This window comes from Zingiber officinale, chromosome 2B (genome assembly GCF_018446385.1).
Source record: "Zingiber officinale cultivar Zhangliang chromosome 2B, Zo_v1.1, whole genome shotgun sequence".
Taxonomy (NCBI): domain Eukaryota; kingdom Viridiplantae; phylum Streptophyta; class Magnoliopsida; order Zingiberales; family Zingiberaceae; genus Zingiber; species Zingiber officinale.
In genome coordinates, this window is record NC_055989.1 from 21,936,977 (window position 1) to 21,954,822 (window position 17,846).

The following is a 17,846-nucleotide window of genomic DNA, read 5'->3' on the forward strand; positions in this document are numbered from 1 at the left end:
TAATACATGTCATAAACTGTAATAATCAACAGTGCATATACTAATAAAAATGTAGGAAACCAGAATACCAACATGCCTCCTATAGCTTGGAGATGTCCTGCTGCCAAGTCCCAAAACCCGAAAAGTCACATCGAGAAGACCAAAACACGAAATCTGAAACACAAGGAAAATAAGACTCGTAAGCCGATCTTTGATACCAAATAAATTGATATCAAATAAATCTCGAAAATCCAGAACACATAGCAAGTATCGTATACCTGCTCTGATACCACTAAATTGTCACGCCCCGGGGGAGTCCTTGTCCGAAGAAATTTCGGCAGCACCTCCCCTGTACGAGTGACAATCTGAAACATTTATACAAAGCCCTCAGGGCTACATATACCTCGGCCAACACGGCTGGAACAATAACAGAAATAAAAATATAACACAAATTCATCCACGCAGTTTATATCTTCAGCCCACTCGGCTGGAACAAAAATCCAAAACACAGCAGAAAAACGATAGAAAACCTAAATACATGACATGCTAGCCGGCTAGGCTTACACCACACCACAAAACACCACTCCGGAAATAAAATCGAAACACAAGCTAGATACACAATACCAAAGTACAAATGAACAGCAACGAAGACAGATCTTCTGAGGTGACATGGGGACCAGCAGGCAGGATACTCCAAGCGACATCATAAATAACCTGGTACCTGAAAAAGATAGTGTCCACGGGGGTGAGTTCAACAACTCAGCGAATACCAATACACATGACTAGTAAGATATATCTAACAGCAATAAACATGGAATACAGCTTCCTAATCATATATAGGAAAATATGCAAAACTATAAGGCAACTGAGGAAGCTGTACTCACCAGGAACTCCTATCCAGAACAAAAGGGGTCATCAAACCAGATACACAATATGCCTCCTGTATGCATGTCAAACAAATGCATCCACCAAAATGCAGCATATAAGTGCAGCAAACACAAGTAAATAATTGTAATAAATGCATATGGTGCCAATGACATGGTCACCCCTGACGCCAGCCAGTCATCTCACACACAAATGGTGAGACTGAGTGGGTAGGGTTGTGACAACCGTGCACTCTGACGTCACTGCTCCTGATGAGTGACCGAATGGACGGAATGTTGTCGGAGTACACACATACTCCTACCCCAAATCATAAATGGAGGAGCGCAATGCTCTCAACTCCCGGTAAACCATGACGGGGAGGGATCCCTGACGTGCTACCACGCTGTGTCACACTACCCATGAGCGGACCAATGGAGCATCGAACAGAGCAAAACTGGCGTGCTACCACGCTGCGTCACGCTACCCATGAGCGGACCAACGGAGCACCGAACAGTGATGAAACTGGCGATATGCTCTACAATAATGGAGCAATCTATCACGCAACATGCAATCATGCGAATGGTGCATGAAACTAAGCATGCCAATATCCCGAACCAAATCCACATACATATAAATATGTGTACCCTAGTACAAGTAAGTCAAGTCCACAGATCTAGGGTATACAGGTCCTCTATGGTATAACAACCTAGGTCCTGAACATATCCACCTCCATAAAATATATACCAACAATATACATGGACCAAAGAAAAAGGTCTAGGTACACAGATCAGATATGATAGAAATCATAGGTATCAGATAATCTAGATACACATGCCAGAAAAATAAAAATTCAGAACCTAGTCCTAACCTCAGTAAGGTATGGTATGTCACTTACTCTAGGAACCAAGGTACTCATGGAAATAATCACGAAACGTAAATATGGATATATAACAAACGCCCAACAGAACATGCTACGGGTAACAAACAGTGACATACCAAAGGCAAACATGATCATTGCTTGTAGCTATAAAATACTATGCATATCAAATTGACAATATCATAAAAGATAAGTCAAGAGGTACCCGCCTCCAATAGAAAGGTCCAATCCAAAATAGATCCCTCGTCGAGACACCGTCTCGAATCAAAGTCCTGCAGATAACGTGATATACAATTTAGCTACTCTAACAAGTATCATTCAGGTAAACTGAATATCAGGACCGAATAAATATACATATTCCCTTTCCGATTAAGGAAACTCAACTTGAATCAATCCAAAATGGTCATCTAAACTCCAATTATTATAACCCAAGAACAATCTCAAGTAATACCATCCATTTTTATCAACTCCCCAATTTGAGTTGACTTACTAATGAAATCCAAATATGTTAATTAATCCATTTATTGATAATGATCATACTATCAATATCAACAACTAATTAATCAAAATGATACGGGGGAAAAATTTCCAATTCTACAGAAACACATTCCAATACCTAACACATCTTTTCTTCAACATTTAAACAACCTACTACAGAAATAACCTCCCTACTATGTTAACCTAAAATTAAATAAAACTCACCTCACTGTATGAACAACAAATCAAACGCACACACTCCTAGCAAGAATACCTCATCAACCACTAATCCACAAATTCTAAACCCATAAGATCTGATATCAAATCCATCAGCAATCTTGTAATCCAATTTTAAGCTTGCATTCAACAACCTTACCTCCAATCCAGATGCACCCAACAACTTATTCGCTGTTGAAGAAGATTATTGCCGAAGCTGATGGTCTATACAAACCCTAGCAACAATATTCCCAGCCACAGGGATCGCCACAGCTAGGGATCTACAATCCAGAACGTCACTGATCCAGTGACAACCACGGTGACAATCAGGCAGAAAAAGAAAACAAGAATCAACAGCACCAGCACCTTATACCTTCCTGTGACCGAGAGGGTGGTAGTGTCGAGCAGAGTCTGGCGCAATCGGACGACGGTGGATCGACCATAGAGCTCTATCGGAAAGCTGGCATCTAGTTGTCGGCTCCCGGTGAATTCTTGGTGTCCACGGCTAGGGCTAGGAAAGTGGTGGCCAACGTCGGCAAATCGAAATATGCAACGCTGGTGGATCAAGAGAGGAAAACACTCGGACAAACCTCCGCGAGCAGAGGAGAAGGCGGCTCAACCGACGGTGGACAAAAGGCGCCGACACGATCAGGTGGCTTTTGGCACGCGAAGAGGGCGACAGCTCTAGGGCACGGCGACGACACTGGATTCCTGTGGCCGGTGATCGGCGCACAGCTCGGCATGGATGAGGAGGAAGATCGGGCTCGGAGAAGAGGAGGCGGGCGGTATCGGCGCAGAGGAGGTTAGGGCACGGCGTCGGAGAAAATGGCTCTGCACGCGCGCAGGGAGGGAAGAAAAGGAACGACACAGTAACTAACGGGGAGAAAAAGAAATTAAATAAGAAAAAGGAAAATAGAAAAGGAAATAAAACTTTTCCTCATTTAAACGGGGTAGCCTAAACAGGCTTTTCCGGGTCCCATTTTTATCCCCGATAACTCGTCCGTACGAGCTCCGAAAAATTCCCGAAAAATTTCCAAAAATTCCTGAAAATTCCCTTATTAATATTCTCTATTGTCTGGTATTTTACATGTTCGCACTATTCATGGAAGGCACATTCGGTGCTATGGAAGGCACCTTCCAAGGAATAAAATTCAGACTTCATCGTTGATAAGGAGCAACACGTTTGGGATCAGATTTGACACATTGGAGGCACCTTCAAGGTTATGGAAGGTGCCTTCCACACTCTTTATAAGGGTGTCTTGAGGAGCATTCAAAACATAACTTCTATACGAGCTTCTAAGCGTCTAATTAGCTTTTCAACTGCTCCAGCTTCCTACTACTGTCCTTCTACAACTCTGCTATGTCTAATTGTCGTCAATAATCTGACCAATCACTAATGTCGAGCTGATTGCCTTTAGTAACAAAGTATTAATTCCTACACTTAATTACTTCAAACAGAAAGTGTTGTTACACTTTTCGATACTTTTTGTACTAGATCCCCTCTTTTATGATTCTAAAAGAGGTATTTTAGTGGATTACCCATCGATAGGTCAACGGGACCTGAGTCTTAGAGTAGGAGTCGCCGAAGGTTCCAAACCAAGTAAAACTGAACCGTTTCTTTTACTTTTATGTTTTTATTTGTATTTCCACTGCACGTACTTTGATTTCAATATCGAAAAGATAAGTTTTTAAAAACCACATGATTCACCCCCCTCTCACGTGTATCTTGATCCAACAAGTGATATCAAAGCAGGTTCTGCTTTGAATTGGTGCAACCACCAATCAAGCCGGGGAAACGATTTTTAATTCTTTTTTGAATTTTTATTTTTAACGTATCTTATTTGAATTGGTAAAAAATTATCTTTTTAGATAACTATTTCTCATTTAGTTTTTTTGCTCAAAAGTGGTGCAATACAACTCGAGTTGTCGACATATTTTTTCTCTCAAGAACTACTAATCCAAGACCAAGTCTTGGTACCTCCTTTTAGCTTTTCATTTTCAGTGATCAATGACCCAACTTGAGGGATTCAACACTGCTCGTCCTCCTCTTTTCAATGGAAATGATTTTCTTTATTAGAAGAAGACGATGGAGGTCTACTTAAGATGACATCGAGCAATGGCTCACTATCCAACGAGGGTACCAAGTGCTTGTAGATGAAGCAACAAAAGTACTTATCGATCCATAAAGATGGAGTCCATAGGATAAGAAGAAAGCCCAAATTGACTCAAAAGCATTAAACATGATCCAATGTAGATTCACAAAAGAAGAACTCAACCGAGTTGTCCCATAAGAGAATGCAAAGGAGCTATGGGACAAGCTCATTGAACTAGACGAAGGAACCAATGACTCAAGGGTAACGAAACATGATCTATTATTGAATTCTTTATTTAATATTAAAATAGAGTATGGATAAACTGCAAGCCAACTACACACAATGATCAAGGATATCCTCAACGACCTACACATGATCAGACATCAACTCGAGAATCAAGATGTAATCAGGTATGCTCTGAACTTGTTCCCTTAAAACTCACTATGGGCATCTATCGTAGATGCCTATAAGGTTTCAATGAACCTCTTAAATTAAAGTTGGATGAATTATTTTATGAATTGGAGCTGCACAAACAAACTAATGACCCAAAGGTTGAGAAAGGAATTACTTTTCTTGCAGGTACTTTGAAGGGAGCTAAATCCGAAGCTGAAACTGAATCTGAATTAGAATCAGACGAATAAGAGCAATTAGTGAACCTGAATCTCAAGGGTAACGAAACATGACATGAAGAAGATGTCCAAGTCTGCATCCAACAACTCAAAGGCAAACGTCACATGCTACGACTACAACAAGAATGGGCACTTCAAACACGAATGTCTGAACGAAGATAAAGTCAAGAAGACAAAGCAAAAGGAAGCACTAAAGGTGACTTGGGGCAAGTCTTCTTCAGATGGATTGAGAGTAGATGAACCGAAGCAAGCAAGTTACCTCGCACTGATGACAACCAGAGGTGAAATGGATCAAGAAGACGAGTCAGAATATGAGTCTAGCAATGGATTCACATTCGATTCAGACGAACCAACTGGGGTAAAATTTAATTACATTGCAAATTTCTTTAAAATCATTTCATGCCTAAAAAAAAAGTTAACTAAAACTGAGGAACACACTAAGCTCCTCCTTAAAGTAAATAACATCCTTAAGGAATAACTGAGCTTGATCTCTTTAACTGACCAAATTCAAAATAAAAATTCAACTCAAGCTATAAATCTTGAGGAAGAAAAAATTGTTTTGAAAAATTAAATTTAAAAAATTAAAAAAACAGTTGGAAAAGTTTACCTTAGGATCCAAGTATCTAATATGATACTTGGATCGTAAAGAGCTTTGTATAATAAATCCGGACTCGGATACAAGTCTAACTCAATATTTAAATTATTTTTAACTCTAACTCAAAATAAAAAAATAACCAAAGCTTGGGTTCTGAAAGCGTGTCTAACCATGCAAGTAGGACTCAATCAATACTATGTACCAAAAAATAAAATTCACTACATAAATCAAAATAGATCAAATAGCTCACTCTTAAATTCAAAAATTAAATCTTTAAAAATAAACTTAAACCTAAAGAATAAAATAAAAACAAATAAACCTTAATTAAACAAAAATAAAATTAATCTAAACTCAAACTATAACCAAGTCTATTATAATTATAAAGCAAATTGACATAAAACTAAAACCTAAAAGCTTAGTAATTTAGGGGAAGGCTCCAAGTTAGTTAACACCTTCAAAAATTAATAATTTATATGACTGGGTAATTACGACTAGAATAAATTGTAACGACCCAATTTTCCCTATTTCAAGTTCTAAAAGTCCATAAAAATATTTGAAAATACTTTTAAAATATTCTAGAGATTTTTAGGAATTTTTACGTAATTTTTGGAGGTCGTTTAGTAGGGTTACAAAAAGAAAGAAGTTTTAAAAAAAACGTTGAAGGTGAGATTCGAACCCACGACCTCGGGTCGGACGGACCCAAGCAAAACCAGCCCAACCAGCTGAGCTACACGGTTTTGTTAACCTTATATGGTGAGAAATAAGTTTATAGCATAGTTAATGATTAGGGAATAAATTTGGAAAAAATGCGCGGCTGAGGGATTGAAGCCGAGACTTCTTGCTTCGGTTAAAAGCCGATTAACCAGCTGTGCCAGCGAGTTTTGTTAATTAAGGAAAGAACGAATTATACTTAAGGTATAGTTTTGTTTAAACCCTAGTATAAGAAAAGGAATTTAGGTTTCTTATCGGAAAATCAAAAACTTCTCTCAAAAATCTCCTTCTCTTCTCACGCGGCGACGCCGTTCTTCTCTCGGGCGGAAACACGAAGGAGCTAGGGTTTTCACCCTCCGGCGGTCGGCGAAGGCTCTTTCTGGCCGATCTTCACCCGTATGTGACCACCTCGACCCGGGGAGCTCGGAAACAAAAAGGAGCCGCGGGATTTGAAGTTTCTCCGAATCTTTGAAGCGATTTCTTTGGTTGTAAGTCCAAGCAAATCACGGTGAGTTGCTTCTCACCTGCAGTAGGAGTAGTTCCGAGCTTTGATTTGTTTTCATGACTTTCGGATTTTAGGTTGTAGAGATTTTGGTTTTATGCTTACTGCCGTGAGTTAGATTTCTGAAGCATGTAGTAGGAGTAGTTTTGGATTTTGTTCCTTCTTGATTTCAAGTTATGTTGTAAAGTTTGTTGTCCTAAGCAATGAGCATGAAGAACAATTAGGATTCTAGGTTTCCAGTAGCAAATGGTTTACAGCAAGTTTCCCCTTTCACCGTGAACCTTACTACTGATCAAGCACATCTAATTAATAAGACAACACCTATAAATAAACATCAAGGAATAAATCTAGTTTAATACTTGTGAACTAGATTGTCGGACTAGCTGACATGAATAAACTTAATAAATTAGTATAAGTGTGAGGAATAAACTATGTTAGTATTAGGTTCCCAAGGCTAACATAAACTAGTTCAATTACTGCTTTCTATAAATTGGTAGTGATGCTATTATATTGTTTGTTTCCCAAACTAGTTTACATCTGTTCCCATGCAATTATAGAACCAGATTTGAGTTTTGTTGGAGCTGTATTCATTTTTGGTTGTGCTGTATGAGTTTTTGGACAGAAATGGCAGCTTGTAATCTCACTCGTTTTAAGTGTCTTATCAGGTTTTATCATATTCAGATTTGATACTGTGCTTGTTTATTGAAGATTTCCATGTGTGCAAGATTAATCTTATTGGAGAGGTTCTTGTGTTGTGGAATTGGCTCCTGTTGGCTTCAGATTTTTGTATCAAACATCTAGTTTTCTTTGTGTAGCAGTAGGTGTGCACAATTAATGAAGCATGAGCAGATTTTTAGTTGCATTTAGCTCATAGAATTCTTGTTGATTAGAATAAATTCTCATACGAACAACCTCTAATTTCCATAAAGCAGTTTGTTTCTGTTTAATTACAGATAGTATATCTTGAGCATGCAATTATTAGTTCCTTTGCTATTACATAAGCATGAGTTTCTATCTTTAAGAACTATAAGCAAGAAAGACTAAGGTCTAGACTTGATTTCAATTCCAGAAGATTGAATATCAAAAGCGCACACAAGGTGTTTGCTTAAATGCCAAGTAAGGGCAAGTATAAAGAAGTTATAGTTAAAAAGAAAGTATTTTACTTTTTAATGGCATGTACCGGACACGAGGTCCAGGACACAAGGTCCATTGGGTGGGCTCCTAGATCGCCCCTAGGCACAAGATCGCCTTGAAGTACCTTAGTAGTTTCGGGATTAGCTACCTCGACTCTTACTAAGGATGCGCGTAAATTGGTACAATGCCGGGCCCAAAAGAAGTTTATTATTATTTTGAAGTATTAAAGTATAAATTTTTGAAACAAATGAAACGAGCTTCAAATCTGTCTAGAATTAGAAAATTAGTTTCTTGTTATTTGAAGCATGCAGTAGTAGTTTCAATTGTTTCCTTGCTATTAGATTATTCAGCATGTTTAGTTTTACATGTTTAGTAGTTTTACATGTTTAGTAGCTTTACATGTTTAGTAGCTTTACATGTTTAGTATGCTTCTTTTATTGGTTTATGAGCATAATTAGCTATACAATGATTAGCATTTCAGTTAGCATGATTTCCTTTGCTATTTATGAGCATGAGTAATTTTATATATTAGCATTCAGTTTTAGCATGTTTTTATTTATATACATGCATATCGAGTTTTTGTGAGTAGATAGCGCTCACTAAGCTTTATGCTTATAGACTGCACTTCCTCCTACTGCAAATAAAGGAAATGAAAAGATTTAGCAAGGAGGGTGACAAGGTGGTGGTGATGAAGGTGTGTGATGGCTGGACTATGGGGAGATCAAGGGTTTGCTAAGGAATTGTTAAGACTTTTCTGTTTAGAGTTCTTTAGTTTTCTTTTAATGTTATTATGAGTCAATATTGTAATTAAGTTTATTCCGCGTTTGTAGTTGGGTTCTATTGATGGAGTGATATTGATGTTTACTATTGTTAGGGTAGTTTCCTTCTTTTATTTGTGATATTATACTGCATGGTTGTGAAGATATATGTTCCAGCCGCCTGTGGCTGAGTATAGTTTGTTTGTATTGATGATTTGGTCACCGGTATAGGGGAGATTCTGCCGAAATTTTTCGGTAGAGATTTCTCGTAGTTAAGTAGCGTACCGGTTAAGTAGAGTTAGTAGTTAAGTAGCGATCACTCTTAGAGAGTAGTAGTAGTAGTAAGAAGGGTGGTCGTTACATAAATAGGGATAAATGTTTATCCTGATAAATGATAATGCTGAAGTTTTAGATGATAGTAGGTTGGAAGCTTTGCCTATGCATGTCTAGGAAGATATGACTTTGGCTTGGTGCATTTATCTTAGTGGAACTAACTGAAACTAGCTCTTACTAATCCTAACTGATTAGACCAAAGTTTTATATTAAGTTCAGTGGACAGGGCTATTTAAAAAATTTTGAAGGCCCGGTTACTCTAATGATGTCCAGGGGACTCACCACAGCTTAGAAGTTTATCCAAAGAATGTCTATTTTTTGGGCTAAAGCTAAACTTGAATTTAACACAAGTTAAACCAAATTCTGAAATTCAATTTAACTCATCTTATAAAATTATAAGATTCTCTGATTGAAAATATAGATCGGGTGAGATGACTAATGATTCAAATTAAAATCAAATTATATTCAAATTAAAATTAAAATTAAATTAAATTTAAATTTAAATTTAAATCAAATTAAAATTAAAATTAAATTTAAATCAAATTAAATTTAAAATTAAATTTAAATCAAATTAAAATTAAAATTAAAATTAATTTAAATTAAATTAAAATAAAATTAAATTAACTCAAACTCAACTTAAAAGCTTAAAAAAGGGTTATTTGTTCGTAGTTCTCCCTTCAAGGCACCTTCCAACCGAATCTTTCCACCCTTTCTCCACTTCTTCCAAGATTTTCAACAATGTCTCCTCGGTACAATCTAACTCAATCTATCTAGTTATTTTTAGCTATTTGTACATTTTTTCTTGAATGTTTTGTATGTATATAAATTACTTTAGGAAACAATGAATTATTATACCATCCCAGCCTAGTTCAAGCAGGACCCCCTCTGTCGATGCTAGATTTGCCACTAAGCAACTTAGGCTAGATTTTTTTTATAGTATTCATATATTATACTTATATTTAGGTTTTTGAATAGGTCGTTCTTCATTCGATATTATGCCCCTATTATAGAGGTCATTGACTATTACTAGTTAGATAAGCTAGTTTATGATAGTCATTCAGTAAACTTAGACTTGTGTACTCAGTTTTATAACAATTTAATTAAGATTGATGATGTGACATACTCTACTAGAGTTGGTGGGAAGGACTTTAGCTTCTCCCCCATTCTATTGTATCTATTGTATGATAGTTTAGGACTTAGGACGTCTGGCTATCCATTTTTGTGTTACCCTAGTATAGATTTGTCATTTGGCGAACCCTACTCCCACATTACATTAGATACTATCCATATGTATTTTTTTAGAGAGGAGAGATTACCTACTATGACTAACTTCAAGTCTCTCTCTCTTAAGGTTCAAGACTATGTCCTATATTGAGTCTTGACCACCTATATTTTCTTGATCACATCTCGCGATGTTGTGATGATACGACCCTCCCACTCCTTCCTGTATACACTATGCCAACGTCTAGACATCAATATTGCATTACACATATTTCAGAATGTCGTTCATGCATCCAGTCTCATCACTAGGCAACAGGTTCATATGTCTTATTGTCACATCTTGATGCACATATTTTCGATCATAGGGGTAGATATGACCTAGGGTACGCCCACTTCCTTTAGTGTGTATGATGAGATTGATCAACGTCAGCTTGCATTAGTGCATATAGACATCACCTCTCAGAGGGGACTGGCTTGGAGAGTGGGACCATAGCTAGATGCTCCAGCGAGGCTGAGGACAAGTTTTAATCCATCATTCTGGTCGAGGGGGAGGAGTTGCCGACATTTACGACTGAGGAGCTCTTTAGACCTCTTCTGACCCACTCTCAACCTCGACCCAGACCTCGACTTTGCTATCCATCGAGGACCAACGTGCTCAACTTGAGGAGTCTTTTAAACAGATCTGACAGTCAGTCTTAGATAGATTCAGCACTATTCAAGGAGAGATAACCACCAAATTCTCCTCTCTCCGGAAGGAGATAACTATAAGATTTCAGCAGATACTTCGGGCTTTATAAGCACCTGAGTAGCCCCCACCTCCATTAGCTGATGATGACCAGATCTAATTATTTTTAGTAAATTGTTATACATTGTATATATGGTTGACTTAATCTATACAGTTAGCTACTTTTTGTCACTTTATTTTGATAATCCTTTTTAGACTAGGACTGCTATTTTCAAACAATTTTCCAATGATTTACAAATTCTAGGGGAAATTATTTACTTATATTTTTTAAAATTCCCATTTTCTTAGTATTTCAAAATTAATTTTGGCCATAGACTAGATCAAATTTGTAGAAAGTATGTTCCTATAGATTTAGAATTTAAGCATCTCATAAATACAATAGGTCTACTTTGGTTGTATATTTACAAACTTAGAATGACGTGAGATGCATAGGCCTATTGCTCGGACTTTAGATGCTTATATCAGTACATCAACACAAATATGGGTGAAAAATATCAAAATTACAGAGATCAGGTTAAGTAATCTATTTTAGTCAAACACTAATTGGATACATTTACTTAACTTGACAAACCAAGTGAACATTACTATTTTATGATAGTTAGTTAGTAACTAATAGTTAGTAACTAATAGTTAGATATTTAAGGCAAATTTTTAGATGAATATTTTTTTTAAATATATTAGATTCAGGGAGAGGATAATTGAAATGATTTAGAGAACACTACTAATAGTGAGATGATATAGAGAACACTACTTTTAATCATTTCTAGTCAAGTATTAATATTCAGGGACAATGTTAATGCGCTGAGACTAGCATGTAGGTCAACTCGATGACTTGATCTCACAAGTCATGGATATAGAGATATCAAGTTGACACATGGGTATACATTAGAGAATGTATACTGAATGACCCGCCATGAGAAAGTATCATGGATCATTATATGAGTGTCATATACTTTCTCATGTGACTATTAGTATAAATATAAGTCCTTGGACCTGAAGTCACCATGGTTCCCTACATAAGGAGTTGCATACTTTGGCTTCGTCAAACGTCACCCGTAACTGGGTGGACTATAAAGGTGATTACTGGGTATGTAACAAATTATGTGGAGGATGTGAGTGATGTACATGGGATCTATCCCTCCTATATGACGGGCGTGACATCGATATTCTTGATAGAGTGAGACCACTAAGTGCATGACCATGCCCAAATGAGTCAATATGAGATGTTGAGCTCATTTGATTGAGTGAGTCTACTTGAGATTCAAGATTTAGATTGATTAGAGGATGACACGGTCTATGCCTCACATTGATCAATCTAGATGTCAAGGATAGAAGGACACTTGTCATATATTGTGAAGAGTCACAATTAGTAGTCACAAGGTGATGTTGGATCTCAACATTCTTATAACTTGGGTAGTAATGATGTGTTGCTAGATACCGCTCATTACTTATGCTTCTAAATGAGTTTAGTAGCATTGCCAATGTTATAAGAACCTATAGGGTCACACACAAAGGGTAATTAGATGGAGATTAGGTTCATTTGATGAACCTAAAGGATTAGGTCCATGTGATGAACCAAATTGGATTAAGAGTAATCCAAATTAGACTAATTGAGTTGGACTCAATTTGGTTCATGTGTTAGATGAGTCTAATTTGGACTTAGACTCATTGAGTCAATTTAATTCAATGAATAGAGATTCATTAAATTAAAATTGACTTGAACCAATGATTAGATTTGATCAACCATGGGAGAGAAGTGGTCAAGTTTGACTTGACTTGAGAGGAAGATGAAGGGTCAAGTTTGACTTGACCATTTGTCACCTCATTGGTGAATTGGCAAAGAGTGGGCCAATGATGATGCTCCACATCATCATGATTGCTTAAGTGGGATGCCACCTCATGGGAGATATCAAGAGTTGTGACTCTTGGTATTCCATGGAGGTTATTAACCTCATTCATGTGGTCGGCCACTCATTCATGGGGTGAGTTTTCATTTCTTTTGTGTAACTCTCATCTTCTTCCTCAAGCTCTCTCTTCTCTCCCTCTCCTCCACCTTGGCCGAACCTTTCAAAGGTGCTAGCACACCTTTTGTTTGGTTTCTCCATCTCTTGCTTGTGTGGATACACATAGAGGAGTATCTACTTTGATACTCTCGAGATCTGGCGAACCTTGGACGAGCGGAATTAGCGAAGGGCATCGCATCAAGGGTAAAGCTCTTCTCCTTTGTAGATCTAGTTTAGATCTAGGCTAGAAACTCGTACTCGAAGTTTTACGTAAATTTTATTTCTTCACACGGATCCGATGGCGGGGTTTCGGGGTTTCCGCAACATAAAAAGCGGTTTTTGCATCCCGAAAAACCCAACAGTGGTATCAGAGCCACGTGCGAAGTGAGTACGAGTTTCATTTGTATTTTTATGAAAAATCATTTCTGTAATATTATGTAAATTTACTGTTTTTATAGATTTTATGGGTATTTTTCTCGTAGATGTGAAGCACAAGAGTTTAGACACTTGTAGGCTTCGACTACCGAGAAATTTTTTCTAAAACGGCAAGGTTTCACCCCCAAATCATTTTGGAACAGCGGACTAAGGCACTGTAAGATCACTTAGGAACACTCGCGATGGTTATATCGCAGGTAGGGGTGCTGCCCCTAACCCCGCAAAGGGCTTCGTTCTGCGATTGCGCCCGAAAATCGCTAAACAGGACCGCCGGGAATTTTTACTCATAAAATCGTAAAAATATTAGACAAAAATTACAGAAATTTATGGAAATTACATAATTTAGAATTGTGTATCATTTTGTGATGGTCATGACCCAAAAGACCCCAATTTGATTGGAAATTGTGTTGTAATTCTTAATACGGTCTGCGTGCCGTCATGTGATTGTGCGTGTTGTATATTTGATACGCGACCTGCGCGTCATGCCTTTCTATTTATTTATTCCTATTGTAAATAGTTTAGACTCGAATGTAACTCGAGTTTCACCTTTTGTAATGTACAAAAATGAGGCGGTGGAAGGTTCACTCGAGACAGAGTTACGAGGAGAGTGCGAGCAACACAAAGTGGTCAAAGGAAGGAGCTTGAGAAGCTGTTGACCTTAGGTTGACCATCCGATCTTCTCATTGACTTGAGAAGATCGTAGTAGGGTCATGACTAATCACAAAATTAATTAATTTCTTGTGTGTGTATATGTGATGCATGCTAGATTAGTAATTAATTAGTGCCTTAACGATTAGATTAGATCTAAGTCGCGCACATGATGCACCTCCACGATTAGATTAGATCTAAATCGAGTATATGATACACATCGTCGATTAGATTAGATCTCAATCGCGTCAACTCAAAAATGCCTACCATGCCGTGATGCCTACCATGCCGTGATACCTATCACTACCTCAATCACATGTTGTTGTTGAATCTGCTAAAGCAGAGCAACACATATTATCTTGGTAGGGTACGGAGGGACAATCTTGGTCCCACCTATCAACGCATGGGTGAGTAAAAACTCAATTAGATTGAGTACAACTAGTTAAATCAAGTTTAATTGTAGGCATTTATCCAATAGTTGGAAGATGGGACAAAATCATGTTTATATTAACTCTTGGGCGTATTAGCCAAAGCTAACTCGAGTTTTAATATAAATGCGGATATTGATCCTATATACAAGAGTTGCATAGAGATGTAATTGGTAATTAGTTACCTACCGATCATACTAAGTCTTGGGCGATTTAGCCAAAGCTAACTCAGGGCATAGTATGATGTGGATCTTGTCTCACATGAATTATAGAATTCAGTGGGAGCATCATTTAATTAAAGGCCTAATTAGATGATTAATTGGAATATGATATTTATTTTCTGTATTTTTCTGTTGTAGATTACCATGTCGTCAAACACGAACTCCTTCTCCCTGGGTTTTGTCCTTGATAATGACAAGCTCAATGGAGCTAACTTCCTGGACTGGTACAGGAACCTAAGAATTGTTCTCACACAGGAAAGAAAATTGTACGTCCTGGAGCAGTCCATTCCTGAGGCACCTCTTGCCACTGCCACGCGAGCTGACCGTGATGCTTATAAGAAGCATCAAGATGACGCATTAGATGTGTCCTATCTTATGCTCGCGACCATGAACTCTGAGCTTCAGAAGCAACACGAGTTGATGGGAGCTTATGATATGGTTGAACATCTTCGTCAACTATATCAACGACAAGCTAGGCACGAGAGATTCGAGATCTCTAAGGCACTATTTTAGTGCAAGATGCAAGATGGGACTCCCGTCGGCCCATATGTACTCAAAATGATTGGGTACATAGAAAACCTACAGAGGTTGGGATTCCCACTTGGCCAAGAGCTGGCCACTGACCTGATCTTGAAATCCTTGCCAGATAGCTATAGTCAATTCGTTCTAAATTATAACATGAACAAAATTGACAAGCTACTGCCCGAGCTACTTAGCATGTTGAGAACTGTTGAGCTCAACCTTAAGAAGGTTAAGCCCAAATCTATTCTGATGGTTCAGAAACACAAGGGCAAGGGAAAGCCCAAAGGTAAGGGAAAGTCACTAGCCAAGGGTAAAGGCAAGACACTGAAACCCAAAGGAGGGGTTGCCAAGGATGCTACCTGCTTCCACTGCGGTCAGACCTGGCACTGGAAAAGGAACTGCAAAGTTTACCTGGAAGATCTTAAGAAGAAGAGAAGTGAGACTTCCACTTCAGGTATCTATGTTATAGAAGTCAATCTATCTATTTCTTCATCATGGGTATTAGATACCGGATGTGCTTCTCACATTTGTACTAATGTGCAGGCACTGAGAAATAGCAGGGCATTGACGAAGGGCGAGGTGGACCTACGAGTAGGCAATGGAGCACGGGTTACTGCTGTTGCTGTAGGAACTTATCATCTATCTCTGCCTTCTGAGCTTGTATTAGAATTAGATGAATGTTGTTATGTGCTTGCTTTAACTAAGAACATAATTTCAGTTTCTTGTTTGGACAAGAAAGGTTTTTCATTTATAATAAAGAATAAATGTTGTTCAGTTTATTTAAATGATATGTTCTATTGTAGTGCACCTCTGATGAATGGACTCTATATTCTAGACCTTGAGAACCCTATCTATAACATAAGTACCAAGAGGTTCAAGTCAAAAGACATGAACCAAACCTATATCTGGCACTGTCGCTTAGGTCATATAAATGACAAACGCTTATCCCAGCTCCATAAAGATGGTTTGTTGGACATATTTGATTTTGAATCATATGAGACATGCGAGTCATGCCTACTGGGCAAGATGACCAAGACTCCCTTTAGTGGACACAGCGAGAGAGCGACTGACTTGTTAGGACTTATACATAGTGATGTATGTGGCCCTTTCAATGTCACTGCTAGAGGTGATTATAGGTACTTCATTACATTTACTGATGACTTCAGTAGATATGGTTATGTGTATATGATGACACATAAATCAGAATCCTTTGAAAAGTTCAAAGAATTTAAGAATGAAGTACAAAATCAGCTTGGCAAGAGTATTAAGATACTTCGATCAGATCGAGGTGGTGAATACCTTAGCCATGAGTTTCGTGACTATCTTGCTGAGTGTGAGATTCTATCTCAACTCACTCCTTCTGGAACACCACAGTGGAATGGTGTATCCGAAAGGAGGAATCATACCTTATTAGATATGGTACGATCTATGATGAGTCACACAGATCTTCCCATGTATCTTTGGGGCTATGCACTAGACACAACAGCCTTCATTCTCAACCGAGTTCCATCTAAGGCTGTAATAAAGACACCATATAGGATATGGACTGGGAGAGATGCTCAGGTGTCTTTTATGAAGATTTGGGGTTGTGAGGCTTACATTCGACATCAAGTCTCGGACAAATTGGGACCCAAATATGATAAGTGCTATTTTATTGGATATCCCAAGGAAACGAAGGGATATTACTTCTATATTCCCAGTCAACACAAGATAGTTGTGGCTATGACTGGGGTATTTCTAGAAAGGGATTTTGTTTCTAGAAAGACTAGTGGGAGTACGTTCGATCTTGAAGAAGTTCAAGATGTAGACCATAGCACTGAAGCCTTGATGGAAGTTGAACTGGAACCACAAAGTGTTGTGGATGATGTTGTTCCACAAAGAGTTGAGGAACAACAACCAGTTCAAGTAGACCTACCTCTTCGCAGGTCTGATAGAGGACGTTGTCATCCTGAGAGATACTCATTTCTGTTGTCTGACCATGATGATGTTGTGCTCATTGAGGATGAGCCAACCTCCTATCAGGAAGCTGTGATGAGACCAGATTTCGAGAAATGGCTAGAGGCCATGAGATCCGAGATGGAATCCATGTACACTAACCAAGTATGGACTTTGGTTGATCCTGTAACACCCACTAAGCTTTTAAGATAAATATGAGAATGATGAATTTACCTTAGAAAAATATTAGTAGAATGTTGAACCAAAAAGAAATAAAAAGAAATAAAAATAGGGAATGGTCAAGGATTGAACCTTGAACCTCTCATGATGTAAATGATAGGATTAATGGGTAATAACCAGTTGGGATAGGAATAATATATTGATAGTGATCCTGTCCGAACCAGAAGTCAACAGACGCTGGGCATGTGGCGCTCTTCGGCTCGCTGATGTAGACCTCCCACTGGTGGCGCGACGCTCCAGCTAGCCTGCACAGAAGTCGAGCCGGGAAGGGGTTCCCGGC